This window comes from Malus sylvestris, chromosome 3 (assembly GCF_916048215.2).
Source record: "Malus sylvestris chromosome 3, drMalSylv7.2, whole genome shotgun sequence".
Taxonomy (NCBI): domain Eukaryota; kingdom Viridiplantae; phylum Streptophyta; class Magnoliopsida; order Rosales; family Rosaceae; genus Malus; species Malus sylvestris.
In genome coordinates this window covers 22,943,221-22,971,128 of record NC_062262.1, presented here as the reverse complement: position 1 = coordinate 22,971,128, position 27,908 = coordinate 22,943,221, and the positions used below count along the sequence as shown (strand labels likewise).

The 27,908-nt window shown below is 40.6% G+C and overlaps 1 pseudogene; it reads right to left on the bottom strand.

The window, feature by feature from the left end:
- Nucleotides 1-1,131: 1,131 nt before the first annotated feature.
- LOC126617078 (isoeugenol synthase 1-like) lies at nt 1,132-27,908 on the bottom strand (annotated as a pseudogene).

Genomic DNA, 27,908 nt, shown 5'->3' with positions numbered 1-27,908 from the left:
AGAGAGAGGGGATAGAGAAAGAGAGAGCTTGGATGAAGAAGATGGGTGGGTTAGAGATAGAGCACTTGGCCTCTTTGTTTCTCTCTCTACAAATGAGAAATGAGAATTGAAATTTATGGATAACTCATTTACATGGGAGGACAATTTGGTTATTTCAAGGTGTAGGAAAAATCCTATTTATGTCCGATTGTTGTACATGGCGTGTGCATATTCGAAATGTCCTATGTCTATACCAAGATTAAGAAATTGCCATATTTCTCGGTATTTCCTTATATACTTTGTGCTTGTACACATTTTTTGCATGCTCGACTCATGAATTTTAAGCCGTTGGATGAGAGAGGATCTTAGGTGCAAATTCTGTGGGTTTAAGTTTTGTTGTGTTTTAATCATGATAATTATCTTTGGATTTTTGTTGAAAATACCTTACTTAAAGATATCAAATATTTTGAAATATTTTTTATTGGGTGAGGAACAAATGGGATGCAATCATCTTAATTTTAAAGCAATGGACATAGCTCAAATTGATGGAGTTCTTATATCATGTGGACCAGTAGGCATGTTATTTGGCATGAAAGTGCATAGGCAGTGTATGAGCGATTCGTGAAGATTGTTATTATAGGCACCTCAAAATTTTATTATGGAGCAAAACTGAGAAAAATTGACCACTAGCTGCCAAACTGAGAGAAAATGAACATAATGATGGGGAAGTGATTATTGTTTACTCTTTTTCTTTATGTGTACAACTCTGTTTATTTCTGGTTGTTGGATTGAATAAAATAAACGGAGAATCAAGGTATAAAAATAAGCACGAGTGGCATAAGGAGAAAATGAGTGTGAGGGAATCACTTCTCTGGACTGTATTGTTGGAAAATAGAATCTCACATCAATCCTATGACAAAATGATATACAACTAATACATAGGAGTTACCACCTCCAATATCACCCAGATCTTTTGTGATAAAACCTGCATGGACCTATAAAGTTTATCATGAGATCATAGCAGGCTATTCTTATATTATTATTATTATTATTATTATTATTATTATATTATATTTTAGCATATCACAAAAATGTAATAATGAAAAACAAATTACAATAGTACTTTAAACATGCAAATATCAAGGAAACTAGTTACAATGATGCTAATCTTGGCTTGGGAGGACCAGCCAAGCAAATATCAAGGAAGTTATCAATGGAAGTGGAGCTATAATCAGGATATAATTTTGAGGCCTCTAGATCGTTTGCTGTGAGTTCAATTCTCATTTGACCTTTGATGAATATGCTGTAAATGATTGCTGCTCATACATTGTCTGGGGGAGGAAGGGCTACAAGAAATTGAAGCAAAATGGTTTTAAAAAATCATTATAAATGAGGTCATCACCATCCATTTGATTCACAAAATCAAACAACTAGTTAATGGCATTATTTTTATTATTACAGTAAGAATTGTTTGATTATCAAATTGAATTAGATGGTCATTAAGTCATTGTGGCTAACTCTTGGCCCCCAGAAGGTGGATTGTTGTGGCGAAACCATCAGCTGGTCCTTTTTTCTAGAAATAAAAGAAATCATTGTGGCTAATTGAAGTGGTGAGGGAGGGTGCGGTAGTGACTTAGGAATTAGGATTATGATAGGGCTAAGTTTGATTTCTTCTCACATAACGAAGAAAATGTGAAAGAAACATTATCTGTGTATCTATGGAGAAAAGGTAATGCATGAATCTGTAATCTTTACTTTCGTATATGCAGTTGTATGTAGATTATAAATATTCTTACTGTCAAAGTGATTTAGGATTTATTGAATCCTTCTTAGAATCCGTCATGTCTTCTTCTCCCAACAAGAAATCAAATCCAGCTGAGATATAATGTTTCCTTATGGTTTACAAGTGAGGACGTGATTGTCTGCCCTTAGATCTATTACTGCTTTTATTGTGTAGGTGGCTATGTCTTCCTCATAAGAGCAACTCTACTGTTGCAAAATGCCCTAGGGCTATTCACTATTTAATCCACCCAGTGAACAGTAATTGCCTTTAATGAATAATAATTATCTTTTGCATCTCCACCCCTACACTGAATAGCCCTGACAATAGGCAATAAAATATTAGTATTTATTTATTTATAAAATAATACAAAATAATTTTATTTGTAATTTCGGATAAGATTTTTAATCGTTCTCGTTAAGCCATGTGTCATTAACCGAAAAGACAATTATTGGTGATGGATTTCGATACAATTTTATCCAATGCCGTAATGCCACATGTCATTACCTTTTCAGAATAGTTGAGGATAGATTTTCGATAAGATTTTTAACCAATCACGTCACGCCATGTGTCACAATCTGTTTATTTCGATTAGATTTTTAACGAATGACGGCATGCCACGTGACATTATCTACAGCCTAATCCTTTCTGAATCCTCCATATAATCCACCATCCATCCTCAGAAATCTCACACCAATTTTTTCAAGATCTCAATCATTATTCATAGTTTCTGCTTCATTCTTCACCAAAATCAAAATCTGTATCATTATTCATAATTTCTACTTCCTTCTTACAATGTCTTATTCTTCAAGGATGATGCGGGAAATCAATCAGCAGGAGAAAGAATTGTTTAACCAATCAGAAGGAATGTTCAATCTCCAGGTGGCCCAAAATGAGATGAAAGAGGATGAGGAGCATAGAAGGAGAGATGACCAAGCAAGAATGGTTAAAGCCTTACATTCCCGTCGAGTCATCCAAGTTGTGGCTCATATCTGCAGGCCCAGCCGTTCCGCAAACCTTGATAGAAGCATGCAACGACGAGGTACAGATCTCTTGGACGATTATTTTGTCCGTAACAGTGCATTCCCTAATACGTACTTTAGACGTCGTTTTAGAACGACAGTTGTTCAACAGAATCATGATTGCTATTTGCAACCATGATTCCTACTTTGTGTAAAAGAATGATGCTTTTGGTGTTATGGGTCTCCTTTATGAGCAAAAAATTATTGTTGCCTTGCGGATGCTTGCATATGGAGCATCTGCAGACCAAGTGGATGAGATAGCGAGGATCGGGAAATCAACCATTCTTGAGTCCTTGATGAGGTTTTGCAGAGCAATCGAATCTATCTACACTGTAGAATACCTCTAGAAACCTACTGAGATGGACTTGCTAAAGCTTCTGCAGAAGGGCGAGATGCAAGGTTTTCCCGGGATGATTGGAAGCATCGACTGTATGCACTGGACCTGGAGAAACTATCCACGTGCATGGTAAGGCGCTTATGGGGACAGAAAATGAGCAAAAAGTATCATTTTGGAGGTGGTTGCATCTTTTGATACATGGATTTGGCATGCCTTTTTTGGCCCGGGAGCTCAAAATGACCTCTGTTGATGCACAAAATCAGCGAGGACTTTGGTACAATAGAAAGTGTTAGGTTTGTGACCTTTGCTTGGTTGCTTCGATCACTAGCGAAGATAAGTACGTAAATGAATAGGGACAGGGAAGCAAACATAAGATGTACGTGGTTCACCCAGATCGGCTACGTCCATGGAGTAGAGGAGTTCTCATTAATTGTGAAGGGTTTACACAAATACATAGGTTCAAGCTCTCACTTTGTGAGTTCTAGTGAATAGTTTAGTACAAAATGACATTAGAGATTATTATGGGAGAATGATCCTTATTTATAGAAGAAAGTTTCTAGTTTTGTTCTAACATTGACACGTGTCGTGTTGTGATTGGCTTCTGATGTTGACACGTGTCGCGCTGTGATTGGCTTCTGATGTTGACACGTGTCGCATTGTGATTGGCCTCCTGGTTGAAGGGAAGCTTTTCTGGGTCCTTGACGGTATAACGTTGACCGGTGCTCAGTAGTTTCGGGATTGGTCAAGTATGGTACAAACAGTGCTCCCCTAAGTTCCCGAGTGAGGGAAGCTCCTCGGTTGGGGACTTGCAAGATCCAAGCCACTGAGTAATCACGAAACTTCTAAGTACCGAAGTGTGGTATCATTTTCATGTGCCTTATCTGTCTCATATGTAGATGTGGCATCTTCTTTGGAAGTACTTTTCCTTCATCCATGGGTGGTATCTTTAACCGATGAAGATGCACAAGGTAATGTATCAATTTCACTTGAAGCTTACTTGTAGTTTCGGGCTTGGTCAAGTGCGATACAAACCCTATAGTAGGAGTCCCCCAAGTCGCCGAGCTAGGAGATCTGCCGAAAGAGGTGACAGACAAGGTAAGCAGTCAAACTTCCAAGCAAGCAACCTAGGATCGGAGGTTCGACTTCGGCTTTCGGTTGATTGTTCTCCTTCTCCTTGTCTCTCATTCAGCTGCCGGGATAAGGAGAAGCAAATGGAGAAGAGATGATATGAGATACTTTTGCTTTTGAAGAAGTAACTTTCCACAGGCTTATTCTTGAACTGTGCTGGAGGGTTTAATGGTTCCCTTCAGAGTATAAGGCCGACTCAAGAATTTGAGGGTCAAAACAAGTCCATCAAATCTAGAGTACGTTCGACCTTGATGATATGGGATACTTTTGCTGTTGACGGAATAGTGAATGTGGTATGGAAATATGTCGTGCTGTAGTGATCTGTTTCAGCTCACCGTTGAACCTTCTGCTTCAATCTTTTGCATGGCAGAAGTGGTGTGCAACCTTTGCATTTAAATGGTCCTTCAGAACATTCCTTCATAGTGACTCATCCATGCTTGGCAGCTTCAGTGTAAAGAGCCAATATCTGATCAACTGTCATGAGGTATGTGCCGGTGGAATTCATGACCTTGACAGCAGTTGAGGATGAGTTCTCGAGAGCAATGCTAAGTAAGCAACTAGGCAAAGGTCTCAGGCAGTCAGTTCCAGATTGGAGGTTTGATTTCAGGTTCCGACTGACTGCTCTCTTTCTCTTTGTCCTGCAGGTGTGGACAAGGACGAAGACAAGGACAGGGAGAAAGCATGATATGGGATACTCTTGCTTTCGACCCTGATGATATGAGATACTCTTGTTCTTGGTGTGGCTTTTTTGCTGAGGTATTATCGGGGGGAAATAAAGCTGAGTATTTCGAGAGGTTATGTTGAGGGTGCATTCTCGAATGTGAGAAAGGGTTGAGCATTTTTGTAGGTTTGCCTGTTCGTTGAGGAGGGAGGTCGATGTATATAGGGATTTCCCAATAACAAGTAGTAATGCTATTCCTTTACCCTTCTTGGTCACAGCAATGCAGTGGGAGCTGCCAGCTTCACGTGTTTTAACTTTGTCAGAGCACTTTGAAAAATTGGTATGTGGTATCTGGAAAGCTGATGTTGCGTGTAAAGATTACAGACAAGCTTTATCTAAGGAAATCTGGCTCTCGAAGTTCTGAGAGTTGTGTTTCTTCAGTTTTCGAACAAGCAATCCCGTCGGGGATCTAGCTCTCGAGATTCGGAAAGCGGTACAGCTTCGGTTTTTGAGAAAGTAATTATGTTGGGAGTCTTTTCTCGAAGGTGAGTAAAGGTTGGACGTTCTTGCCAGCATGTCTTTCCACAGAACACGGAGGTCGACACACATAGGGACTTTCTAGTTGTCAAGCAGTGGTGCTGTTCTTTTACCCTTGTGGGTAATAGTAGGGTAGCTGGAACTTCGAAATTCTCGTGCCTAAACTTTGTCAGAGATCTTTGGCAAAGTTATATGTGGTACCCGAGGAGTTGATGGTGCATGTGGAGAGTGGTGATTGAACAGTAAGATTCACGTGCTTTCTACTTCACCAGAAATCTTCGACAGATTGCCTGTAATTTCCGCAAAGCTGAGTGTGCATGTGACAGGTGCTGACGAGGCTGAAAAAGCAGGTGCTGAGCAACCTTTGTGAAGGCTCCCTTTTGTTTGTTTATTTTGATTCATGTATATGTACATATTTGTAACTTATCAGAAATATCAATAAACAAGATTTGGTTCATTTCAACGTATTGTGTTAAATACACCAAGGCCTTCTTCACTAAGTTCTTTGAATTTTTCCTTTTGTTGAAGCTTATATGTTGAAACTTTGTGAGTGAAGCATGTAGGTTGAGGTAGTGCTCCCTTAATTTCCCGAGTGAGGAAAACTTCTCGTTTGGAGACTTGAAAAATCCAAGTCACTGAGTGGTCGTGAGACTTCCGAGTATCAAGGTGCAGTAGCATATGGTAGGAGTCCCCCAAGTCTCTGGTCGAGGGAGTTGACGAATGAGGCATTTCCTTTCGAAGTGGTAGCCCAAAACTCCTTCTTCATATATATTTGTTATGAAAGTTGTTAGGCCCAAAGAAGAGGAGGCCTAGGCAAATTTTATTTTTTATTTTTTATTTTTTTGAATTTTCAAATTTTTGAATTTCCGAAAAGCTTTGTTGGGCACCATGAATTGATTTTGCTTCGCACTATCTTGATGAAGAGTGTGTGAAGCTTTTATATGTTTTGGTGTTGAAATTTTGTATTGTAGGTGAAACTTTGGGGTTGAAGCTTGATAGGTGAAGCTTTGGTGTTGAAGCTTTATAGGTGAAGCTTTGGTGTTGAAACCTTTATAGGTGAAGCTTTGGTGTTGAAGCTTTATAGGTGAAGCTTTGGGGTTGAAGCTTTATAGGTAAAGCTTTTGTTGGCACCATAAATTAATTTTGCTTCACACTATCTTCATCAAGATAGTGCGAAGCTTTGGAGATTGATATTTGTCCTCCATTGATGAAGCTTTTGTTGGCACCATAAATTGATCTTGCTTCACACTATCTTGATGAAGATAGTGCGAAGCTTTTGAGATTGATATTTGTCCTCCATTGATGAAGCTTTTGTTGGCACCATAAATTGATTTTGCTTCACACTATCTTGATGAAGATAGTGCAAAGCTTTTGAGATTGATATTTGTCCTCCATTGATGAAGCTTCTGTTGGCACCATAAAGTGATTTTGCTTCACACTATCTTGATGAAGATAGTGCAAAGCTTTTGAGATTGTAGTTGTGTTCCATTGATGAAGCTTTGTTGAATTTCCCAATTTCCAATTTCCTTTTCTTTTTTTTTTCTTTTTTTTTTGTTTTTGTTTTTTTGTTTTTGTTTTTTTTTTTTTGGGAAAACTAGAAATTTGAAAATGTGGGAGAGACAACGTATACAAATTTTGCTTCCATACTGTTAAGCGAGAGATTGTGATGCAAGCCACATCTTGTAGTAGTCGAAGGTTTGGATGAACCATATAAATTGAATTTGCTTCAAACAGTCTTGATTAAGAGTGTGTGAAGCTTTTTATGAGTTGTAGTGTTTGCATTGTTACAAAGGAGAAATGTCTGAAGCAGATGCAAGAGGGCTGAAGAGCTTGATCTTCGTATACCATGCACTGAAGCCATTGTTGGCTTGCAATAAGACTTTGTTGGTGACTATAGCTCTTGTTAGGCATAAGTGCTCCCCTAGTTGAGTTGTAAAGCTTGATGGTTTTTGATTATTTGTGAATGCTAGGAGTTCACATGTACAAGTTGTACCACTCGTCTTCTGGTTAGTGGAATGAAGGGTGGGTTGCTTTCATCACTTGGTTGGTGGTACGAATGTGAATTCCTTAATCACCTTTCATCACATTTCATTACCTGGTTTGTGACATGAAGGAGAGTACGCGTTGTACATTTCATCACCTGGTTGGTGGCATGAAGGAAAGTACGCGTTGTACATTTCATCACCTGGTTGGTGGCATGAAGATGAGTTCCTTCTTCACCTGATTGGTGATAAGGGTGGCAGGTTTCCAAATAATATTAGAGTACGGGTTGTACATTTCATCACCTAGTTGGTGGTACGAAGGTGAGTTCCTTCATCACCTAGTTGGTGAGAATAAGGGCAAGGTGTCGAGGCATATTGTGGCAAATGTCGAATGACACAAAGTGTGTTGAACCCTTTCGAAGCACAGTTGGCTTATGTATGGATGTGTTGGAATGTATGATGTTTATGCATGAATGTGTTGGAATGTATGATGTTTATGTATGAATGTATTGGAATGTATGATGTTTATGTATGAATGTGTTGGAATGTATGATGTTTATGTATGAATGTGTTGGAATGTATGATGTAGATCCTTTGTATAGTCTTGTTGACACATACTTAGATTTTGTTTTGTATTGGAAACATTTGCGTTGAAGCTTCAACACTTGAGTGTTTCATTGTTCAGAATGTAAAAGAGTTTAGGGCCAAGTTGGCTAAATCACCTCTTTATTGAATTCATACCAAATGGTCTTTGTTACATAGGATGCCGAACGGCTGTAGCTTAACACTTGTACAGTGTGAGTCTGTTTGTAATAGTACTTCAAGTGGTCAGCATTCCATGGATGGCCAAGAGTCTTGCCGTCGGAGCTTCTGAGCTTGTAGGAGCCAGGGCGGCTGATGCTGACGACCTCGAACGGTCCATCCTAGTTAGGACTGAGTGTTCCTTCATTCGGGACTCTATCACAGAGTAATCTTTTCTTCAGTACCCAGTCTCCCACTTTGAAGGAGCGAGGTTTGACCCTTGAGTCGTAGTAGTTGGAGATGCGCTGCTTGTAGGCGACATTCCTCAGGTGAGCCTGATTTCTATGTTCCTCGACTAGATCCAGGTTGAGGGTGAGTTGTTTGTCATTTTCACTCTGCATGTAGTTCTGGATTCGGTATGTTGCTTGCTCAAGCTCAACCGGGACAACTGCTTCTGTACCAAAAGCAAGTGAGAATGGAGTTTCTCCTGTGGAAGTCCGATATGAAGTGCGGTATGACCAAAGAACTTGGGGTACGAATTCTGGCCAACAACCTTTAGCTTTGTCCAAGCTAGTTTTCAGAGTGCGCTTGATTATTTTGTTAACGGCCTCGACTTGTCCATTAGACTGGGGATGGGCTGGAGAGGCAAAACATAAGTTGATGTTGAACTTAGAGCAGAACATCCTGAAGTTCTTGTTGTCGAATTGCCGCCCATTGTCCGTGACTATCGCATTGGGAATGCCGAATCTGCAGAGGATGTTCTTCCATACGAAGTCTTCTATTTTTGCCTCAGTAATGGTTGCCAAGGGTTATACTTCAGCCCACTTTGTGAAGTAGTCAACTGCAGCGATTGCATAGCGGACCTTGCCCTTCCCTGTAGGCATTGGGCCGATCAAATCAAGTCCCCATTGGGCGAAGGGCCAAGGGCTGATCATAGGAGTGAGCGACTCAGGAGGGGAGTGAGGGATAGTTGTGTAGCGTTGACACTTATCACATAAGCGAGATATTCTGATGGCATCTTGGTAGAGTGTTGGCCAATAGTATCCTTGGCGAAAAGTCTTGTGTGCTAGGGATCGAGACCCAGCATGATCTCCACAGACTCCTTCATGTATTTCCCTAAGGACAATTTCCGCCTCCGCAGGTGTAAGGCATCTTAGGTAGGGCAGGGTAAAACCGCGCTTGTAGAGTTGGTCATTAATGATCAGGTAGCGAGCAGACTTGTATCGAATCTGCTTAGCTTGGACTTGTCATTTGGGAGGGTGCCATGGGCAAGGAATTTATAAATTAGGGTGATCCAACTATCTCCTTGTTGTAAATTGCACACTTCTGCGACCATGGCGCTTGGTGCTGCCAACAATTCGACATGAATTTTTCTCCCAATCTTGTCTTCCACTGCAGAGGCGAGGCGGGCCAAAGCGTCTGCATGACTGTTTGCCGCTCGAGGAACTTGGGTGATCTGGTAGTGGAAGTGCTTGAGCAAAAGTCGTGTTTGCGCAAGATATGCTGCCATGGAGCTATCCTTAGCATCAAAGTTGTTCATGACTTGGTTGACCACTAATTGGGAGTCACTGAAGATATCAATTTGTTTAACTCTAAGATGCTTGGCCAAACGTAAGCCTGGTAGAAGGACTTCGTATTCGGCCTCGTTGTTCGATGCCTTGAATTTGAAACGAAGAGCGTATTCTATCGCCACTTTGTCAGGGGTAGTGAGGACTAATCCTGATCCGCATCCCTGTTGGTTGGATGAGCCATCAACATATAGACTCCATGCTGGGGTTGTTGATTCTGTCTTCTGAGCTTCCGATGGTAATGAAGCTATTGCTTCAGGTGTAGAAGCAATGTCAACGTGATATGTGAAGTCGGCGATGAAATCTGCTACTGCTTGACCCTTTTCGGCTAGTTTTGGTTGGTAGGAGATGTCAAACTCACCCAATGCTATTGCCCATTTGATCATTCGCCCAGACGTGTCAGGACTCTGGAGTACCTATCGAAGAGGGTGATTGGTAAGCACGATGATGGCGTGTGCTTGGAAATAAGGGCGAAGTTTTCGAGCAGACATGACCAATGCTAGAGCTAATTTCTCAATGTTGGAATATCGTGCCTCCGCATCTTGTAGGGCCTTGCTAGCGTAGTAGACGGGCCGTTCAACACCACTGTCCTTTCGGATAAGAACAGAACTGACTGCTGAAGTCGAGACCGATAGATAGATAATGATAGTGTCACCAACTTCTGGTTTGGAGAGCAGAGGGGCTTTACTCATGTACTCTTTGAGGTTCCTGAATGCCTTGGCACATTCCTCCGTCCATGTAATGTACTTCTTATTTCCCTTGAGTGCTTTGAAGAAATGAGCACATCTGTCTGTGGCCTTAGAGATGAATCTGGTTAAGGCTGCCACCTTGCCAGTAAGGCTTTGGATGTCTTTTGAAGTTACTGGCTCTTTCATGTCGAGGATTGCTTTGATCTTTTCGGGGTTAGCTTCAATGTCTTGTTGGCTAATCATGAAGCTTAAGAATTTGCTAGATCCCACGCCGAAGGCACATTTGTTGGGGTTCAACCTCATTCGATACCTCTTTAGAATGGTGAAAGTTTCAGATAGGTTGGTCATGTGTTGGTCAGCATGTTTGCTCTTGACTAGCATATCATCAACGTAAACTTCCATGCTCTTCCCAATCTGTTCGGCGAACATTGAATTGACCAGTCTCTGATAAGTTGCTCCTGCATTCTTTAGGCCGAAAGGCATGACTTTGTAGCAATATAGTCCCCTGTCAGTAGTGAAGGCTGTGTGTTCTTGGTCTGAGGGGTTCATGAGGATTTGGTTGTATCCTGAATAAGCGTCCATGAAGCTCAATAGCTCACACCCTGCCGTAGAGTCTATAAGTCTATCAATGAGAGGAAGGGGGAAACTATCCTTCGGGCATCCTTTGTTTAGGTCGGTGTAGTCGACACACATTCTCCACAAGGCCTTTTGAAGCAGGAGACTTTCCTTGGTCAGATTTTTCTTAACAAAGACAACATTTGCTACCCATGTTGGGTAATTGACTTCACGGACGAAGCCTATGTCCTTGAGTTTTTCAACTTCTGCTTTCATCGCCTCGTATCGTTCAACATCATAAGATTTTCGCCTCTGTTTTACTGGTTTGGTCTTGGGATCAATACTCAAGTGGTGACAGATGATATCGGGAGAGATGCCCGGCATATCTTTATATGACCAAGCAAAGACCTCGGCATTCTCTTGCAAAAAGAAGATCAGCGACAACCGAATGGGTGATGACAAAGTGGTGCCAATCTTCACCATGCGATCTGGATGGTCTTTGGAGATAGAGACATTCTCTAACTCTTCAGCGGGTTGTGCTTCCTGGGTGAATGAGTCATCTCGAGGGTCGTCGGGTTGACTGTTGCCATCATGAAGATCCGAGTTGGCTTCATCTGGACTGGTCTTTACTACCTGGTTATGTATAGAGAGGGTCTCCTTGAGGACAGGCAGGTGTTGTTGCTTAACTGAAGTGTTGTAACATGATCGAGCACTAAGTTGATCTCCCCTGATGTATCCATTGCCGAAAGGGGTTGGAAACTTCATCAACAATGTATGTGTGGATACCATGGCCTTGAGATCATTGATGCCTGTGCGCCCAAAGATGACATTGTATGCCATCGGGCAATTGACCACTAGGAAGTTAGTGGTAATAGTAGCTGTGTAGGGGCCTGTACCAATGGTGAGGGGTAAGTGTATACTCCCTAAAGGTTGCACGATATCGCCAGAGAAGCTTATCAGAAGAGAAATCGAACGATCGAGCAAGTGTTCAGCTACATTAAGTGCCTTAAAAGCTTCAGCAAACATGATATTGACTGAAGCACCTGTGTCTATCAGGATTCGTTTCACATCAAAATTTGCTATGTGAGCCTCCACGATCAGCGGGTCGTTGTAAGGGTAGATGATACCTCTTTCTTCCTTAGGGTAGAAACATATTGGATCCCAGTTAGGTTTTTGATACTTGCCTCCCCTGATGTCTTCCACGTGAAACACTTGATGGCCATGTCTCAAAGTTTGTTCACTGTTTTTCATGGCCCTATTGGAAGATTCAGACATGCGTGTGCCGCCGCTTATGGAGTATATCACATTCACCTGGCGTTGGTTACGGTTATCCCTTGGAGGGTGAATGAGGAACTGATCAATTTTTCCTTCACGTGCCAAAGCTTCGATATGATCACGGAGGATGATGCACTTCTCGCCGTCATGGCCATTATACTCGTGGTAGCAGCAAAACACGCCCGTGTTCTTCGTGGACTTGTAATCTGGTTGCCTTGGCTTTGGCTTTGGTATCAGGTAAGCTATACTGGGGTAGATGGCCGCGCATGTAGCGTTCAAATGTGTGTATGTCTCATACCTCAGGGTAAGGCCTGTCTTGACACGCGATTGGCCCACTGCGTTGACTGTCTGGGAATGGGTGTTATTGTGACGATATACTGAGTTATCGTGATAGTGCCCCTTATTCTTTTTATTAAAATGAGATTGGTGAGGATGGAAATCTTTCCTTTTGCCCTGGGATTGATATGTCTGGTGACTTGGATTTGGTTGGGGGGTGTGTTGCTACCGTTTGGAAGGTTGAGGTCTTTTCATTCGGTTGGATCTGGCCTCCACTCCCTACTTGCTGATAAGGGGTGACTGTAGGGGGTTTCCTTTGATATGTCCTTGTCTCGGCAGAGGCATGGTTGTAAGCTTGTGCCATCACTTCAGAGTAAGTCTTCCAAGTGTTGGCATTGATCATGTACTTGAAGAAACAGTCACGTAAGCCTGCCGTGAAGGCCTTGAGGGCGGTCTTGTCATCTGCCTCAGCGCAGCGGGAATACTCATGGCTGAAGCGGCCAGCATACTTTCGTAATGACTCGTCCGGCTTCTGGCGAATAGTGTACAAGTCATCTACGGAATGCAAGCGATCAGTCTGGAAGATGTGTTGAGAGAAAACAACTTCCTCAACTTTTCAAATGAGTCTACCGTCTCAGGTGGAAGACGGCAATACCAGTTTAAAGCTCCGCCAGAGAGGGTGGAGGGGAAGAGAAGGCACCGTTCTTCATCGGTGTGTCTCCGGTATACCATGGTGGACTCAAAGAGGTTAAGGTGTTCAATCGGGTCTTCCCTTCCAGTATAGAGTTGTAAGTCAAGCTTCTGCTTTGTCTTCACTTGGATGGGGGTGTTGAGGATCATTCTTGTGAGGGGGCCAGGCCTGGGTTGGTTCGAGTCAGGTATCTCGGTTTGACGTTCAGCCTTCAACTTGTTTACTTCCTCCAGGAGCTGTAGGACGAGGTGGTCCTGAGTGGAGTCGTGCATCACTGGAGTTTTCTTCCATAAGTCCCCATTGCCTCTTGGAAGTAGGAAAGTTTGATCAAGATAGCATGATTTTTCCTTGGACTCGTCACACTGACTCCTAGAGTGAGTATGTCGGAACATTTTCGAGTCCCCTGTACCTTCATGTTCTTCTGGGACTTGTTGCCCATTCCCTAGATTAATTGCTGGCCTGGGTCTTGGGAGAGGACCGAGTCTTTCAGAAACTCTTGGGTCATTGATCTTCGAGCTTATGTGGATGGGATTCTCTTGACGTTGCTTTAGGAAGTCTCGACAATCGCGATAGATGGCTTTTGATCCTTCCACTCCTTCTGTGAGGAGGTGTTTTCCTCTACTCCTTCTGCTTCGGGTTGAAGCAGCTGGGTTGAGAGAAGTCTCATGTTGATTATCACATTGATGTGTAGCTCGATCCTTATCAAGGATGTCCGTGTTGGATATCGGTGACCCTACGTGTTGGGGGGCATTCAGATGATTGTTGACCTCAGCAGGGGCGACGAGCTTGTGTGCTTGAGCATGCCTAGCCTCGTGAAGCATCTCGAAAAGTTTTTCATACTGCTCCTGGAGGACCTCGTTCCTCATCACTATCTTGTTGTTCTGAGCTTCTAACTCATCGACTTTAGCTTGAAGAGTAACTCTATTTCCTTCCTGCTTTCGTTGCTTCATACTAGGTCCAATGGGGGTGTCATTCTGTGTGCTATGGCTTCTTTCGCTCCCCATGTTGGAGAGAGATGTTTGGCCAAAAGAAAGTGTACGGGCGGTGGAAACCAGCTTAACAAAGCTGAAGAGAGTGGGAGTAAGTGTCTTTCCCACAGACGGCGCCAAATGTTGATGCACAAAATCAGCGAGGACTTTGGTACAACAGAAAGTGTCAGGTTTGTGACCTTCGCTTGGTTGCTTCGATCACTAGCTAAGATAAGTACGTAAATGAATAGGGACAGGGAAGCAAACACAAGATGTACGTGGTTCACCCAGATCGGCTACGTCCACGGAGTAGAGGAGTTCTCATTAATTGTGAAGGGTTTACACAAATACATAGGTTCAAGCTCTCATTTTGTGAGTTCTAGTGAATAGTTTAGTACAAAATGACATTAGAGATTATTGTGGGAGAATGATCCCTATTTATAGAAGAAAGTTTCTAGTTTTGTTCTAACATTGACACGTGTCGTGTTGTGATTGGCTTCTGATGTTGACACGTGTCGCGCTGTGATTGGCTTCTGATGTCGACACGTGTCGCATTGTGATTGGCCTCCTGGTTGAAAGGAAGCTCTTCTGGGTCCTTGACGGTAGAACGTTGACCGGTGCTCAGTAGTTTTGGGATTGGTCAAGTATGGTACAAACAACCTCAATGTCCTTGCCTAATCCCCAGTGTTCAATGATGTCGTGCAAGGAAAAGCACCAAGAGTCACGTATTGGGTCAACGGACATAAGTAATATGGGCCATACTACCTAGCAGACGACATTTACCCAAGATGGTCATCATTTGTCAAAACAGTGCCATGTCCGCGAAGTGCAAAGGAAAAACACTTTGCAAGCTGTTAAGAAGGGTGCAGGAAGAATGTAGAGCATTGTTTTGGTATCCTCCAAGCTCGTTGGGCGATTGTCAGAGGTATTACCAAAATGTTTGATTTAGAGTCGCTTTGATCCATCATGATGATGCGCATCATTCTTCACAACATAATTCTGGAAGATGAGTACGATTATGATGTCGTTGATGAATATGAGCTAGACACGATGAACAATTCCAGAACACAAATATATTGTGCTCATGACGCCACCGAAGAACCCGTGCAACACTAGCCATTAGAAAGGGATGGATGTTACAATGAAAGGCTTATTCAACAATATACTGCACTTTAGGAGCCATATATGCACAATGCTCGGCAAATTGACTTGATAGAGCACCAGTGGGAATTGAAACAAGCTCAAGATACTTAAGTTCATTTAGTGTGTTTGTTTATATTTGGTGTGTTTGTTTAATTTTATTTGGTGTGTTTTTTAAGTTCATTTAGTGTGTTTGTTTTTATTTGGTGTGTTTATGTCCTTTGAATAAAGATTGTCTTAGTTTAAACACATTACCAAATTAAATAAATATACTCTTAGTTTAAATAAAGTACTATATTCAATAAATAAGAAATTACAACCCAAAGTGATTGGCAAATTATAGGCTCCGATTACAAACAAAGTGATTGGAAAATTATGGGCTCGTGAATGGAAAATCATCACTTAACCAATTTGTGGTGCTAGGACCATCTCCTCTTGCTCTCGCTTCTCTTGCACGCCTTCTTCACACCACGTCTGCTTTCTCCGAATTCTAAAAAATATTTAGAATTCGGAGACTTCCCTTCTAAAGGCATGTTCATAATGTCACAATCTCGTTGAGCCCTTCTTTCTTCTCTAATCTCTTCCCTTTCTTGCCTAAGCAGCTCTTTTTCTCTCTCATTAGCTTGAAATTCTTTCTCAACAGCTGCAACTTTTGCCTCATCTCTAGCCTTATCAACCTCAAGTTTTGCCATTTCTCGTGCAAAAGTCAGTTCACCTTGGCGAGCAAGTTCTTCCATATACTTTGCATAATCATTCTTGGAAGCATTCCTTTTTCTCTTTGAAGCCTTCTTACTTTGATGCCTAATTGGATAACAGGTCGACCCTGACGCTTGTTCAGGGGGCGTTTCCAGCACTTCTTCTACATCATCATCAGGAACATACGAGGCATGATCGGGCTTAGACTGTAAAAGGGTGCTGTTCATGACGACTTCTGGACCGACGGACACAACTCTGAATTTAGGACAATCTTTGACAACATTCCAACATTCACATCGGGTGAATGATTGCTTTTTGTTTTTGGATTTGGCATTATACCAAGCTTGTGCTTGAAATGTCCACACAATGGGGGAGAGGAAAAAATTATAATCAAAGTAGCTAATGTAAATTTGGGTATAGTACAAACAAATAAATAATATATTGTTACCTGATCCGCTAAATTTTCCCCACTTCGAAGATTACTACTAGCTTGTGCCAAGGCGTCTCTCCACATACTAAAAGATTGGCTGAGTATTCTCCAACGACTGGACATCGATTCTTTGATTCTTTTCCCACCAATTTTCCCAAGATAATTAGTATGAATAAGACTCCACATTTCTCACAACTGCATCTCATTACCCGTAATCGGATCATGAGTAACTTCAACCCAGCTAGTACACAACGTAACATCTTCAATAAGCGTCCAATTCGTACCTGCATCATTAGTCATTTTGATGGAAAAAAAGTGGATTGAAACTTTGAGAGAAAGATAGGAATGGGGTTGAAAGTAGTTGAGAAAATATGAAATTGTAGTGTAAGGTAGAAGATAATGAGAAGGTATTTATAGAAAAGTAAAATAATTTTTTTTTTTGAATTTTTTTGAATATTTTACATTTTTTTAAAAAATTTTATTCACATAATAAATCTCTACCGTTGGATTAAAAAAATTGATTTCCAACACTCCAGATTGTGCCACGTGGCACAACGGTAAGATTTCAAAATTTTAAACTGTTTTTTTTTTTAATTTATAAAGGCGAATAACGTGGAACCAACGGTTGAAATTAAATAAGGTTTTAAAAAAAATTACCGTTGGAAATCCAATGGTCCATAAAATGTTGTCGTTGAAATCCAACGAACGTATGGAAGCCACGCGGCATCCCCAATGGTAACATTTCAGAAAAGCGTCGCAGGCCCCACGTCTGAAACCGTGTTGGATGACGCGCGCTTGAAATGCACGCACCTGACATAAAAAAGAGAGAAAACGTAGCTGATGTTGCCTAACGTCAACCTTGCATCACCTGGGCATCGGGCTCTCGGGCCAACTACTTTCGTCGAGCCTCTCCCTCGGGCCCCCTTAGGCTCAATCACCAGCTTGGGCTGGACCTTCTTACATGGGATGCATTGTTTGATAGCCAATCTATCGGGCTATCAGCTCTGGTGGAGCTGCTCTAATTCAACACAACTATAGACATCCAAAATAAGAGAACAAAGAACATAAAGAAAAAAAATTATTTTTTGCATATTTGTTTTTCAACTGTATATTTCCTACGTAAGAAAAATGAATTCAACAATATAACCTTCTTTTTTTTTTGTGGAAACAAGAAAAAAATAATCCCGTTCGACTAAGATGCGTCTTCGAGTCTCAAGCTAGACATTGAGCATTTAATTTGAATAGTCAATAATTGTGATTATCGACAATATTTGTTTCATACATTCTACTTCATTCCTACCTCCTGTTGAAAAACCCGCACACTAGACCTTGTTCTTTAATGTAACCAACGACAATAGACTAAACTAGCAAATATTAGAAAACTTAGAAACACACAAGAATTATATTGGTTCGGCAGAACTTTTGCCTACGTCCAGTTGTGATTTCTCTAGGTAGAGAAATCACCGCTCATTTGATTAATAATAGAGATTACAGAACTTTTGCAAACCCTAGAACTAATCTCAAAACTCTTGGCTGTCTAGTTGTTTTCTTTCTCTCTTAAAAAATCAGCCTTGCCGCACCCTATTTATAGACATAGAGTTGGCTTAAATGTCCCAAAGCTGATTGAATTCCTATTTCTAAGTGGATTAGGAAATTACACTTATCCAAATCCAAATAGACTTCTAGAAATCCAAACCTAAATTGAATAAGGAAACTGAAATTCTTTCCTAATCCCTCTAGGACAAGAATCGGTATACCTTTAGGTCTCCTAAAACAATCCTAAACCAACTAGGACATATTTGACGAGCCAAAATCCTAACAATCTCCACCTTGGTGAGTCAAACCAAGTCTTGATCGTTGCACCCCAGAGTATATTTGAACCTTCTTGAAGCAGCTCTGAAAATCTTCAAGATTCTTCACCTTGGCAATCTTTTTCTTGCCTCATTGCACCTTAAGTGAGGATGTGCTTCTCCTTAATCAATCAACGAGATTGATCAAGTTCAAGCAATGCTTGAACTTCTTGGCCGGCACTATCTTTGTAAGGAAATATGCAGCATTGTCATCCGTATGAACCTTTTCAATCCAAATTTCCTTAGACTTTACCCAATCTCTGATTCTGTGATAACTTGCTTCAATTTGCTTTGATCTTCCAGAAAAACCTGATTCTTTGCCAAGTGAATGGCACTTTGACTATCACACTTCAGCTTTACTCAATCTTTAGTGATTCCCATTTGACTTACCAAGCCACTAAGCCAAATCGCTTCCTTTCTAGCTTCGGCCAAAGCAATATACTCTGCCTCTGTGGTCGACAAAGCTGTAATTGGTTGCAGTAGTGCCCTCCAACTGATTGGTCTTCCTACACACGTAAACACATAACTAGAAGTTAACATTCTCTTGCCTAAGTCCCCTACATAATCTGCATCCACATATCCTAACACCCCTGCATTTTCTTTTTACTTCTCAAACATAATCCTTTATCGCCAAGAACCCTTCAAATAACGCAAAATCCACTTGACTGCATCCCAATGTTGCTTTCCTGGATTTGCCATGTATCTGGAAACGACACTGATTGCTTGAGCTATGTCGGGACGTGTGCAAACCATTGCATACATGAGGCAGCCCACTGCATTAGCATAAGGCACATTCTTTATTACTTATTGCTCTTCTTCGGATGTAGGACACTGTTGCCCACATAACCTGAAGTGAGCCGCCAAAGGAGTCGAAACTACCTTTGCTTCTTGCATGTTGAACTTCTCAAGAACCTTCTTAATATACTTGGCTTGTGATATCCAGATCCTTCCAGCGGTTCTATCTCTCTGAATTTCCATGCCAAGGATCTTTTGTGCAGCACCTAGATCCTTCATATCAAACTCCTTGCTTAACATCTTTTTCAAGTCTTGAATTCTAGACTTGTTTTGACAAGCAATTAGAATGTCATCCACATATAGAAAATATGATCATCCCATCTTGGAACACCTGATAATACACGCAACAGTCATATAAACATCTTCTAAAATTGATTTTCAGCATGAATGAATCAAACCCCTTGTACCACTGTCTTGGAGACTGTTTCAGGTCATACAGGAACTTCCTTAGCTGACATACTAGTTTCTCTTTCCCATATTCAACAAACATTTCTGGTTGAGCCATGAAAATCGTCTCCTCTAGATCTCTATGAAGAAATGTTGTCTTCACATCCATCTGCTTAATCTACATGTCATGCTGAGCTGCTATAGCTAAAAGCAATCTGACAGAAGTATGCTTGACTACAGGTGAAAAGATCTCATCATAATCCACCTCTTCCTTTTGTGAGTACCCCTTAGCCACAAGCCTTGCTTTGAATCTCACGGCATCTTGTTTATGTAGTCTTTTCTTTTTCCTAAATACCCACTTGTATCCAACTAGCTTTCTGTCTTTGGGCTTAGGAACCAACTCCCAAACAAAGTTCTTGTAAAGAGACTCCATTTCTTCTGTCATAGCACTTATCTAACTATCTCTCTCATCATTAGCTATAGCTTCTCGATAAGTAGTTGGATCTTCTTGACTAATGTTAAGAGCATAATTAACTTCGTCTTGGTCAAACCCAAATCTATCACGCTTCTTCTTGTTTCGATTAGGTTTTTCTAGTGCTATGCATCTCTGGAATGCAGGTGGATTGTTTGTTGGAATTCGAACCCTTTGGGATGTCTGGAGGATTGAAGTGCCTTTAATCTGCCCTGTTTCTTGCTCCACCTGATTCCTAACTGGTGAACGATGCTGATGCTCTTATTCTTCCTCAAAACCATTAGATTCGGCCTCTTGCTCGATTTGCTCCACATGAGCTTTTTCTTCCTTTGAATTGGTTAATGGAATATTTGTTGCTTCAATTTCAGCATCATCCATCTTCTCCCTACTGCTCTCAACTTTATTAAGGGCATGGTTGTCTCATAAAAGACAACATCTCGACTTACAACCTTTTTCCTGTTGTTGAAATCCCAAAGCTTGAAACCCTTAACTCATTTCTCAAAACCTAATAATATGCAATGTGTAGACTTCGGTTTGAGCTTGGACCTTTCATCACTTGGAATATGTGCATAAGCACTACAGCCGAACACCCTGAGCTTGGAATAGTCCACCGGCTTCTCAGACCATACCTCTTATGCACTCTTTAAAACCAAGAACTGTAGATGGTGACCTGTTAATCAAATAACTTGCATGATTAACAACCTTTGCCCAAGAACTGTAGATGGTGACCTGTTAATCAAATCGCATGCTCATCTCTATCTTTATGAGAGTTCGATTCATCCTCTTAGCAGCTCCATTTTGTTGGGGATTCTTCTTTACTGTGAAGTGCCTTATGATGCCTTCCTGCTTGCAGTAATCGGTGAACTCATTACTTGTATATTCACCTCCATTATCACTTCTCAGGTACTTGATCTTTCTTCCAGTTTGATTCTCGGTTTCTGTTTTCCAATCCTTGAACTTTGCAAAAACCTCGAATTTCTGCTTCATGAAATAAACCCAAACCTTCCTAGAAAAATCATCCATGAAAGTAACAAAATACCTAGCTCCACCATTTGATTTAGTTGGTGCAGGGCCCTAAACATCTAAGTGAATATAACTGAGTTGCTCCTTGCTTCGGTTATCTACACTGCTACTTGCGAATGATACCTTTCTTTGCTTTCTGAGAACACAGTATTCACAAAAGTCTAGTTTGCAAGATGACATGCCTTCCAACAGGCCTTGCTTGTGTAATTCTTGCAACCCTTTTAGGCTTATGTGCCCGAGCCTATGATGTCAGAGTTCAGTCTTGTCTTCTACACTCTGATTTATAGAAACAACTGCTCCCCCGACTATAGTGGTGTTGGAAATGTGCCCTAAAACCAATCATATGATGATACTTTACGGACATTTCACATGTTAAACTAATGTAGTTTAAATATAAAGGGCAAAGATTATTGTTTGAGCCGTCTCATATAAAGGCTATATGCTTAAACGATAAGTCCAAGGAATATGTGATTGGGAGAATGCAATCTAAAGAAGTTAGATTCATGAGACCATTCTTTCGTAGACACATCCTAAACGTTCCTGATCATAGGATTTGAAGGGAAAATTATGAGATTCTAGAATGGGATTTCATAATGACTATCATGCATATACAAATCAAATTTAATATACGAAAGCAGCGGAAGCATTTATAACATATTATCAAAGCTATAGTCATGCAAATCCCCTTCAAGGTTCATAGGTTTATATATAATGCATCAAAACAATTTTAGAATCAAGAACAAAGTGAAGGTTAGTCTTATACCTCTTGATCTAGACTTAAGACCAAGGATGGACCACCTCCAAGGCCTTTGCTCCTTGAAATCCTTGAGCCTAGCTTCCCTCCTTGCCTCCTCCACTTTGTTACAATGAGTGCTCCTAGGTTCTCTTCAAGTTCCCAAAGTAGGAAACCTCTAAAGATCCTCACCCACTAGTGTAGTGAGAAGGATGAAGGAATAACCAAAAGGGTGTAAGAGATGTTAGTAAAAAACCCCTTTTGGTGGCCGGCCTTTGTGGTTCAAGATGGCTATTTTCTTTTGCCTCTTTTGTTGTTCAAAACTCACAAAAACCCTTTAATGAACAATATCTTATAAAGTTGCTTATATAGACAAAAAGAAAACCTAGTCAACACTTGACTAAATATCTCTCCAAAACCCACATAATATGGCCGGCCCTCTTGTGTTCTTTTTGGGCTTTGGGCTTTTATTATTTCAAGTCATCCAATGCTTGAATAAAAGCCCAATGGGTTTAGGCCCAATGGGCCTAATTAAACCCGAACGTTTCTTTAAGCCCAAAACGATCTTTATCGCTTTTATGATTTCTTTAGACTTTTCTAAATTAATCACAACACATAATTAATCCAATTAATTGTTTCCATCATCCATTAGTTACTCACTACAATAGTGTTGTGGTGAACAATCTTTTAGGTTCTAATTAGCAAGGCAGTGAGGTGATTGGCATTAATCCAATTGCTTATATTTAATTCAATCACTTAGTGAATTAAAACCTCATTTTAATTCACCTTTCTTCTTTGACGACTACATCTAATCATCTAGAAGAACTCACAAGTTATGAGTGACATCTAACCATATGTCATAGCTACCCAAGCTAATGTAGAAGTTTATTCAAAGAACCTAGTCAGTTGGAATTACAATGTAATTCAATCCTTCTCTAATACAATACTCTCAATCACATCATTAGGGTATGGATATATCATGTCAAACCCCTAATGTGATTATTCCTTCTTATATGATCCAATTGAGTCGTTTAGGAACGCTTTCCTTTATTACGCTCGATACTTCGGCCGAAGATTCCCGAATCATATCTTAGAGTATTCTTCCTCTCTTATCGAGGATTAGAGATTCCTTGTTGCGCATACACTTGCCTTCATGACTAAGTGGCTTAACCCCAATTATGCCGTGGACACCCTCGAATGGGGAGACTTTGACATAGTCAAAGATTAAGTACTTAACCATAAGACAACGATGATGCCTCAGGTCTAAGGATTACTTACATCTTTCCAACCATTAGAGTTACTTGCTTGACATGTGAGTAGACCTCCATGCAAGTACTCCTGTTCGATTGTGTTCAGTGAACTCATTCCCTTAATGAGCACCTACATACTTGTCTTAGTGTCACAACACGAATGGGATGAGACTTTCCATCCTTCCAATTGAAGCAGACATAGTATGTACCGGTCTACGCATTGTCAGTATCCCTCCGACAATCCAATGACCAGGAACCTTTTTGGACATCTGTTTATGTGAAGAAGGTCTCTGTAGTCTAACATCATTAGATTACTTCTTCAATCGATCCATTGTCCATGGATTCACTATTCAGGACATATTTCGTTTATTGAGATAGTCCTAATTAGTATCTTTGCCATTTGATGTATAAGAATCATCCATACATCGATTCATTTGTCCTGAAAGATTTCTTCCAAAGATTGACTTTCAGGGCATATTTCCAACAGGATTGTCAATTGGGCATTGACAGTCCGTTAAGATCAGTACGTGCTGTGTCTTCTCTCAGGGAGAGTGACTAGTCTCGAGTCATTGGTGTGTGTGACATCAAGACAAGTACGTAGGTGCTCAATAGAGAATGAGTTCACTGAACACGATCAACGAAGAGTTCTCATATTCATGTCACATGAGAACTCATGGTTGGGATAATGCAAAGTAGTCCTTTGACCTGAGGCATCACAGTCGTCTTGTGGTTAAGTCCTTGATCTTTGATTATGTCAAAGTCACCCCATCTGCGGGTGTCCACGGCATCGTTGGGGTTAAGCCACTTAGCCATGGAGGCAATTGAATGCGCAACAAGGGATCTCTAACCTTCAAACCGTTTGAGGGAGAATACTCTGTGATATGATTGAAAATCTCTGATCAAAGTATGAATGAGATTTAGAAAGGCGTTCCAAATCATATTCAAGGTAATCATATAAGTAAACGAATCACATTGGATAGTAGACATGAATAAACTATCAAACCAAACAATGTGGTCAAGAGTATTGTATTAGAGAAAGACCGTATTGCATTTGTAATCCTAAACTGAATAGGTTCTCCACCTCTTCTGATTAGCTTGGGTAACCATGATATGCTGCTAGGTGTCACTCATGGTTTGTGGAAGCCCTAAACGTGTATAATCACTAAAGGGAGAATTGAAAGTAAGTTTCAATTCACAATCAGTTTGAAAGAGTTCTAATCGCCCACTGCCTCGCTAAAAGGAACCTAATGGATCGTACACCGTGTAAGGTAAAGATTGAAGAAACAACGGAGATGAGTAAGAATAATTAAATGGTTTAATTATTTATGGCAAGGATTAATTAATATGTTAATTAATCAAACGAATAAGTTCGTTAAAAGACCACGGGTTAGTTTTGGGCCTCAAGGCCCAATGGGCTTCGAACGTCAAGCCCGTTGACTTAAGTTGTATGACAACTTAATTCACAAAGGCCCAAAAGCCTAATAAAACCCTTGTGGCCGGCCATGTTAGAAGAATGGCTTTTTGGTTCTTTAGGTCACTTATTTGAAGGGACTATATAAAGGACTTTATAGCCTAAATTCATTAAAGGGTTTCTTTTGGAGAAAATATGAGAACACAAAGCTCTCTTTTCTCTCTAAAGAGGCCGGCCACCCTAGAGGAAATTAACTAGCAATCTTGCTTCCTCTAGGTCACTCATTTCTTCATCAATCCATCCTTGGTGTGGAAACTTAGAGGTTCTCAATTTTGGGAACTTGGAGAATCTATTCTTCCATCCAAATCCATGGATCTAAGAAGAAAGGAATAAAGGCCCTCTCTTTGGGTGATTAGCCTTTGCTTATGCAAAGAGGAATCTACAAAGGTATAAATTTCTCAACTCACTTTGATTTGAGTTGAGTCTTGGTTCACCAATCTACTAGGCTTTGAATTTCTTGGTTAATGTTTTGTTTTTAAGTGCATGCTAGCATGATTCCGCCTTTAATTGTTAATTGCATGCTAATAGATGTTGCTTAAATGAACATGTTTTCACAAAATCTTCCTTCAAGTGGTCCCAATTAACTTATACAACTTATTAGGTTGTAGGTTACCCTGCATTACCACTAGCGATCCTTTGGTTACCCTGAGTCTTCCTTTTTTAGACTTGTACTCATAATCGGCCTGATCTAAAGTACCCAAGGAAATCAAATTCTTTCTTAGTCTAGGGACATACCTAATGTTCCCCAAAGCTCGTATCATTCTATCGAACATTCTGATTCGAACAGTGCTGATTCCTCGTACAGGACATGAAGAATCGTCCCCCATTAAGACTTCCCAGCTGCTGACTTCTTTATAAGTATCAAACCATTCCTTTACTGCACACATATGAAAAGTACATCCGGTATCCAAAATCCAATTGGTGAAAGCTTTGAAGCCTGATGTTATTGAAAGAAGCTCTCCGTCACTCTCATGCTCAGTGACTGCACTAGCTGAACCTAAGCTTCATTCCATCTTGGCTTTTTTCTCTTTCCAAATCTTGCAGTTCCTCTTCCAATGATCAGCTAAACCACATTCGAAGCAACCTTCCTTTTTTCTTTTTTCTTCTTGGATTTTGACCTACCTCTATTGCCGATTTTCTCTTCCTTTGTCTTTTCCCGCCCTCTCTCCTTACCTTTGGCATAAAGGCCTTAAGAGCTTTTAGTTATATCATCCAATTTAGCATATGACTAAAGAGCTTGAATTACGTCTTCAAGCTTCAGGGACTCTTTTCCAAACATTAGAGTTGTTCGAAAGTGCTTGAAAGACGAAGGTAGAGACCTCAGCAAGATGATAGCCATATCATCATCTTTGTAAGTTTATTCGACCTTCTGAAGATTAGCTATGCAATTTTGGAACCTGCATACATGATCTTCAATATCACCTCCTTCTTCTAGTCGAAGCCCGAATAGTTCATCCTTTAGAAAAAGTTTATTAGACACGGTTTTGCCCATATAAACATTCTCCAACTTTTCCCATGCTTCCTGGGCAGTCATCTTTTCGGTGATGTGTGACTGAACTGATCTTGTGAGATGGATCTCGATGGAACTCTGGGCCTTCTTCAGAACCTTAGTCCATGCTGCCTTGGTCATATTTTCCGGCTTCTTACCATCGAGTGCATCAACCAAATCCTGTTGTATCAGTACGTTCTTCATCATCATTTGCCAGTCCGTGAAGTCATCCTTGCCGTCAAAGGGCTTTAACGCAGGTCCTTGATCCGCATTCATCTTCCCTTTTGACATCGTAGAACACCTTGATCCTAGCTCTTGATACCAATTGTTGAAAAACCCGCACATTAGACCTTGTTCTTTAATGTAACCAATGGCAATAGACTAAACTAGCAAATATTAGAAAACTTAGAAACACACAAGAATTATACTGGTTCAGCAGAACTTTTACCTACGTCCAGTTGTGATTTCTCTAGGTAGAGAAATCACCGCTCCTTTGATTAATAATATAGATTACAGAACTTTTGCAAACCCTAGAACTAATCTCAAAACTCTTGGTTGTCTGGCTGTTTTCTTTCTCTCTTAAAAAATCAGCCTTGCCGCACCCTATTTATAGACATAGGGTTGGCTTACACGTTCCAAAGCTGATTGAATTCCTATTTCTAAGTGGATTAGGAAATTACACTTATCCAAATCCAAATAGACTTCTAGAAATCCAAACCTAAATTGAATAAGGAAACTGAAATTCTTTCCTAATCCCTCTAGGACAAGAATCGGTATACCTCTAGGTCTCCTAAAACAATCCTAAACCAACTAGGACATATTTGACGAGCCAAAATCCTAACACCTCCTTCCTCTTTTCTTCGTACCTTATTATTTTCATACACTTTCATGCAATTTCTAGCCAAAAAAATGTGAACTAAAGATACTAAATACAAAATATTTATCAAACAAGTCCTTAGCGATCAATATTTGTTGTAGCTGAAGGTGACTTCACAGGGGAAAAATATTTTTCATTTCATTTCTCAAGCCACGTAATCGGTGTAAATTATTTTTATATAAATATTAAAAAAATAAAATAAAAGAAAAATTTGTAACATTCTACTAGGAAAATAGTGTGTTTGTGGTTCAGAAGTAAAGTAGTGCACCACGTGCATGCTTATCCTTGACTTCACCAGCCCATGAACAACGACTTCCGCAGGTTCTTCATGAGGATGAAGCAAATAATCAACAAAATATGCAGCAAATATGCTTGCACACACATAAGTGTACGGAAGTCCTGCTGCTTCAGTCACCTCTCTAACCCTTCTATTTTCATGTATCGCCTCAAAAGGCGACAGCGCGCTTGCTTTTTCTGGATCATCTCAAAACTCTGCCGGAATAAATCTCTGATTTTACAATCGCAATATGTATATATTGTACGTAGTTAGACATGAGCATATATATAAAATGAACTTGACTGAGTAATGTAGCCAAGAATATCCACATCATGGTTCTGATGCTGTATGGCACAGAATGTTGGGCGGTGAAGCACCAACACGTACACAAAATGGGTTTGGACATGTGCAAAGAAGGCCTACTGACGCTCCGGTTCGAAGATGTGACTACGTGATAGAGGTTCAGGGTCGAAGGGGTAGAGGAAGACCTAGGAAAACTTTGAAAGAGACCCTAAGAAAAGACTTAGAGTACTTAGATCTAACGGAGGACATGACACAAAACCGAGCGCAATGGCGTTCTAGGATTCATATAGCCGGCCCCACTTAGTGGGAAAAGGCTTTGTTGTTGTTGTTGTTGTATGGTTCCGATTCACATTCAAACCGAAAGACCATTTCTCACATATATTTTCACCTTTATATTGCCAGCATCTTTGATGGCGTTGATAATTTTGAACTGTTGAATAAGCTGAGGAATAGACAATGTAGATATTACAATGTCAACTTGTCGAAGCACTACGACTAGCTTTTCGTGCTCATCGAGTTCACCATG